Source organism: Eulemur rufifrons, chromosome 29 (genome assembly GCF_041146395.1).
Source record: "Eulemur rufifrons isolate Redbay chromosome 29, OSU_ERuf_1, whole genome shotgun sequence".
Taxonomy (NCBI): Eukaryota; Metazoa; Chordata; class Mammalia; order Primates; family Lemuridae; genus Eulemur; species Eulemur rufifrons.
The window spans coordinates 50,389,073-50,395,969 of NC_091011.1; positions in this window are offsets into that span (position 1 = coordinate 50,389,073).

Here is a 6,897-nt window from a genome sequence, read left to right on the forward strand (position 1 = left end):
TATGAAAGATGGAGCACTCAACCATGGGGCAAATCCTATCATGTGGTCACAACTACAAATCACGAGCTGGGGTTTTATAAGACCTACCAAGTTATAGCACTGGACAGGTGTAACAATAATCCATTGTAAGATGTAATTGGTTTACTTGGGATTGAGCAAGAGGAAAACCAGATGAGAGTGCTAAAGGAAGTTGCATAAGCAGGCAGCTCAGACTCCCATGTCATACATTGCTCTTGTATCAGTGCCTCTCCCTCAGGTCACACCTACAGATGTACAGGCCAGACCATCCCTTAAGACCAGCTGAAAAAAGAGGAAAAACTCAATCTTGTTTCATGGATGGGTTGCTTTGTTGGGTGCAAGATGAAAATATTAATAGATGGCAGCTGTCACATGGCTCTACTCTGGTGGCATTGAAAGCCAGTCACAAGGAAAAATATTCCCAATGGGCAGAGTTTCAAGTGGTGTACCTGGTCATCCCCTTTGTAGGGAAAGAGAAGTAGCCTGAGTTTAGAATACATGTACATTCATGGGGAGTAAGAAATAACCTGATTGGCTATTAAGGAGCCTGTGAAGAGAAAGACTAGAAGGTATGTGGCATATATGGGAGTGCACATGAAGTGTGAGCATCTTCATATTGCATGCTAATGCCACCATGTTCACACAACAGGCATGTATGAGCAAAGTGGCCATGGTAGGCAGGGTGAAAGCTATTTATGGGCTTGATAGCATAGGCTCCTATGATAGGCTCCTATTCACCAAAGCTGATCTAGTGTTTCTGTCACTGCCAAATGTCCAAACTGCAGAAACGAGATCAAAGTTAAGTTCCTGATATGGCACAATCCCTCTTGGAGGCCAACTAGGCATGTAGTGGCAAGTTGTATATACTGGGCACAGTAACAGACATGCTAGGTATGAGGTTTTCTTTTTTTTCCCCCCACATCCTCACTTTTTGAGGGCTCACACACTGTTTCATTGTCATGACATCCTATATAACTTTGGTTAGACCAGGGGATGGACTTTACAGCAAAGGAGATATGGGGATGGACCCATGATCCTGCAATCCACAGGTTTTATCACATATTGAATCAACAAGAGGCTGCCTGAATGACAGAGGATTGGAATGGCCTAAGTAGAATCAGCTTGGAGGTGGTATTTTTGAGAATAGAGCATCATCTAGGATGCAGTATATAGTTTGGGTTCAAGATGTTTTTATGGTGCTATGCCCCCCATAAATGAGAATATAGGTCTGGGAACCAATGGGTGGAAACAGGAGTGGCCCTACTTGCCATTACTTTTGTGACTTTCTTGGATTTGTGATTCCTACTGAGCAACTCCTGTTGAATTATAAGCTGCAAATACCACAGGGCCATTTTGGGTTCCTTGTGCCTAGAAACCAATAAGCAAAGAGTGACTATCAGAGGTAGTTGATCTTGCTCCCTCTTCAATAACTTGTTGCCCCAGCTGCTGGAAGTACTGACAGTAGACTGCTTTCAACTTCAATTGTCAGCTCCTTCAGGGATTTTCTCAGCTGAGGAATCTCATCACCCATAGTCATGCCCCTTATTGGAGCAGGCCCACATTCAATGTCTTACCAGTCATCTTCATTTGGCCACTATGAAAAGCTCCCTATGAAAAGGTCAACTAATATCCATAGGCAGTCCTTGGAAAACATCCTGAATACCAAATTTCATCTCAGAGTTTGATTCCTTTGGGAACCCAACCTGTAATCAGTTACCCTGAGGCCCTCATGGTACAGACTTCTGTAACTGTCAATTTCAATTTTTATACTGGTTGAGGGTGCTAAAACAGTGTAAGATTTTAGATGATTACTATTAGGGGTGCCTAATGTGGTCTTTGCAAACTTCAGAAGAGGTTTTTTGGGGGAAAAACAAACAAACAAACAAACACCAAATCACTCAATTTTTTTGTCTCTTCAAGTCAAAAATGTTAACAGTATTAGCCAGGCATAGTGCTGCATGCCTGTAGTCCCAGCTACTCGGGAGGCTGAGGCAGGAGGATCGCTTGAGCCCAGTTCAAGGCTGTAGTGAGCTATGATCACACCACTGCACTCCAGCCTGGACAACAGAGACACTGTCTCTTAAAAAAAGAAAAAATAAATAATAGTAAGTAAATAAACTGCTTTTGTAATGGTCACGATATAGTGAGAGCATTTTGAAAATGGGTATTTGGAAATGTTTTCATTGTTACATGAGTTTATCACTGAAAATATATGTTACTATAAGAACCCTCATACTTGTAAATCGAATTTTCTATCCTGTTTAAAAATCTTTCAAAAGACTATTTTGCTTAAAAAAAGGTATAGATTACCTTCTAATTTATTGAAAATGGATTAATATTAGGGATATAGAAACTAACTAGATTTCAACAAAAATTTGTGATTCTTAGAGAACAAGACTGAAAAATTATGATTCAGCAAAAAGAGAAAACAATGCAATTCTTCCTTTAGGATCTAGGTATTTATATGCTTTTGTTTGAGCTATGACAAACATAAAAACCAAGTACTGAAATAACTGAATTTAATCACCAAATTTTTAAAAATGAGAAAGCATAAAGGCCTAGCCATCTGGTTACTTTATCTAGTTCTTTTATTCATGTAAATTTTTTTAAAAACAAATTTTTTATATAGAGAGTCTTTCTCTTTTGCCCACGCTGCAGTGCAATGGCCCTAACCTCAAATTCCTGGGCTTGAGTGATCCTCCTGGGTCAGCCTTCCAAGTAGCTAGGACTATGGGTATGCACCACCATGCCTGGCAATTTTTTTTTTTTTTTTTTCTTTGAGACAGAGTCTTGCTGTATTGCCTCCCGACTAGCTGGGACTACCGGTGTGTGCCACCATACCCAGCTAACTTTTCTTTTTTTGTGTAGAGACACGGTCTTGCACTTGTTCACGTTGGTCACGAACTCCTGGCCTCAAGCGATCCTGTCTTGGCCTGCTAAAATGCTGGGATTACAGGCATGAGCCAGTGTGTCCAGTCACGTAAAATATTTAAATAGCATATTTTTGTTGAGAGCAAAAAGGTATTGGTATCATAAGTAAAATAAGACATATTATTTTGCTGACAAATTATTTTTTCTTTAATTTCCCAGAGCTCTTCCTACACACACACACACACACACACACACACACATTTGGAATGGGATTTTAAGAAGGCTACATTCTTCAAATAATGCCTATAAAATTAATGCTGCTAATGAATGGTAAAAAGCTTGTTTGCAAGGGCGTAAGTTTTTAACCTAAGTTGTGCACAACTGCTAGTGTGCACAGGTGAACAGATGGGTATAATGTTGCTTCTCTATGCAGAAAAGATAACTTCTTGGTTGGAATTTGTGAAAACATGATGCCATAGTTTTTGTGTAACATCATTAAACATCACCTATAACTAACGTAGCTAAATGCCTTTTCATTTGGCTTGTCTTTGTATTATGCCATTCCTCCTCCCTAGTCCCTGACCCCTCCACTATGACAAATAATGTAATCACAGCACATGGCTCATGGACAGTATTTGTTATATCGCAGACGTTGATACAGAGAAGTCCATAGTGGCTGTTATCTAAGGTAATTTGGGTCCAATTAATATCTCTTGAACATCCTACTCTGTGACTGGCATCGTTTCACATCTTTTTTTTTTTTTTTTTTTTTTGAGACAGTCTGACTCTTGCTGGGGCTAGCGTGCCGTGGCATCAGCCTAGTTCACAGCAACCTCAAACTCCTGGGCTCAAGCAATCCTTCTGCCTCAGCCTCCCGAGTAGCTGGGACTACAGGCATGTGCCACCATGCCTGGCTAATTTTTTCTATATATTTTTAGTTGTCCAGCTAATTTCTTTCTATTTTTAGTAGAGACGGGGTCTCGCTCTTGCTCAGGTTGGTCTCAAACTCCTGAGCTAAAACAACCCTCCCACCCTGGCCTCCCAGAGTGCTAGGATTACAGGCATGAGCCACCGCACCCGACAGGTTTGACATCTTTTTACTTGGCAATCTCATGGCTTAAGATACAGGTAGCCCAGTGAGCGTCTTAAAAATAATAATAATGTAAACTAAACAGAGTCTCACTCTGTTGCCTGGGCTAGAGTGTTGTGGCATCAGCCTAGCTCTTATCAACCTCAAACTCCTGAGCTCAACCAATCCTCCTGCCTCAGCCTCCCAGAGCACTAGGATTACAGGTGTGAGCCACCATGCCAGGCCTAGTTTACATTACTGTGCTTAAGAATCTTCCCATCTACTATAGGAGGGGGCCCATCATTCTCACAGTTGACTTTATTAATGAAACAGCATTGGAATGATTTCTGATTGAAAAGTGGAACATAAAAGTATCTTTGGTCTCACAATCAAAACTACATTTATAGAGATTGATAACATTTAAATGAGTAACATTTATCAACCATTTTAATAAATCTTTTAGATAGCAGAATACTGTTAACTATACATCCATCCTAGCAACAAAGTGTTTAAAAAAAACTCCAAATTCTCATATGATAACTATATAGTAATCCTACATTTGCAGAAATAAGGATTCAAATTCAGTGGTTTCAGGTGAAAGTCCCTTTTCTATTCCTCTTTTAAAGGTAATTGTATTGTTTTTACATTCATTCGGGTTCTCTACAAATTACAAACATTAGAATTAGAAACATCTATATATGATTCCATAAATTATTTTAGTATTGGACATACTAAACAATCCATGCAAAGAAGTCACTGGCTTCAAAAACATTTAAGAGATTATACTGATTTGTGTAAAATGTACTTTTTGCTACAATTGCATATTTGTCATATTGGAAAAATAAACATTCATTTTTGAGTCACAAAATCAGTGTCTTCCCTGTTGCTATTTCTCTTAATAGCTACCCTTAGAAAAAGTCACCAACTTTGAATGATGCTACCTGCTGCCCTCTAGCTGAAATTTAATTAGGGTGCCTTTTTTTTTCTTTCCTAACACCTTTCAACTTTAGTGCTTTTGATAGCACAGAATTCTGCATATCCTTTGCTTGCTGGGGATTTCTTATTTTTCTGGACTCTTTTGGCAAAGCATGTCACTTTCTATCAAGCAAACCAAGAATTTCCTATTTACCCTGCTGAGGGATCTTTGAAGATTCCTACTTTTGAAGATACTTTGCTACACTAAAGATTAAGTGTCCTTTTGTAAGCAAATCTGGGAACCGAACCAAAATTCATGCTGTTAGAGAATTAAAAAACAAAAAAAAACACCCTCTGGGTAAACACAACCCCAAATGTCCCTTGGCAAAAACTAGGAAAAAGTACTTCTACCTCTAGGAGGATGCAGGCTCAATGCATCATCCTCTTGGCTCGGTGCCCATCTGCATAGCACAACTCGTATAACTCTATGGGGTGGTCCTGCTAAAATTTGTAGAATTGTTCCAAATAAACTGAAATCTAAGCATTTTTAAAGCCCAGTGTTCAAAATAATAGTTCAAAAATAGTGTCAAAATAAAGTTTAACAACTTTAACTACTGGAGGATTCGGATTGAGTCTTTTTTCTCATTAAATAAAACTAAGGCAAAATGATGCTACACAATTGTGGGGCAAAGAGTACCACAGCAAATTGTAAAGACTTACTCTAAAGTCAAAGGATCACAGAGTAAGTTTAAATACCTTTTAGTTATTTGGAAAACGTGGGGGAATGTAGATAACTGAAGGAGAAACAAGCCTTTTACAAATATTTTTCCAAGTTTCATCTAGATTTTTAGAAGGCTGTCTACAAAACTTGACACACACACACACACACACACACACACGCCTTTTTTTGTGACAGAAAATGCTACAATAGTAGTTTACAGTGGAAACAAGGTTTGCATATATGCACTGTTAAGACTCTTTCAACTGATCCTAGTTAAGGTACTGGCATGAACAATAAAGCTGTTAAAAAGCCAGAATTTCTCATTGACATTGTCCACGTGGTAAAAATAATACATACATGAAAGGATATGAACTAATCCTATATTGAGAGCTATATATGATTTCAAAAAATTAAGACTGGTAACCAAAGGTAATTTTTAGTGAAAATGCATTTATGTAATATTAAATGGCACCAATTTTTTACTGTGAAAAAATGTCATTGGTTATAAATACCTTACTCCTATAAGAATATATTCAAAGGCAAATGCTCTATGTCCACAGATGTAAGGTGAAATTTTTCTTATATATGAATTTTCCCTTCTCCAAATTATTATATCTACAAGTGCCAGATCAAGGCAATTACTCATATGCATTGCAAACTACACCTATAGTTTAATGCCATCCTTCCTCTTTCATCCTGTAATACCAAATTAGGGGGTAAAGAGTCAATTTTTGAATAAAATTATTCTCAGTTATTTACAAAGGTAAATAATTAAAAATAATTAAGAAGAGCAGAAAAATTATATTCCATTTGGTAGCCTGGTTAAGTTTTCCCTTTATGGCTTCTAGGTATCCCTACAAGTAATCTAACTCTTCAGGGCTAAAATACTAAAATGGTCCAAATTGGATCACCCTCAAGTGTCAATGGTTCTGGTAATGACTTCCAGAATTCAAATATAAAAACTAACACATTTTTTCCTTTCTGGTTGAAACTTAGGTTTTTAAGGACAATAATGTTGTGGGAATCTATTTTAATTGACAATAGATATAACCAGAATATCCAAATTTAAAGTGCTAAATTATTGCTATTTTCAAAATTTCACTTGAAATTGGTTTTAAGTGACATAAAGCAAACTATAATTCTCAGGACAATTATCAACATAGTATGTAGAATAAGACAAAGTCACACGTTTATTCTGTAAGTTTTGTATAAAAATACTCAATTCTGTAGAAAATTGCAAACATTACCTTTATTGTTAATATTTACATTTGGTTCTGTAAACAAAGTTGGAAAAAAAAAAAAT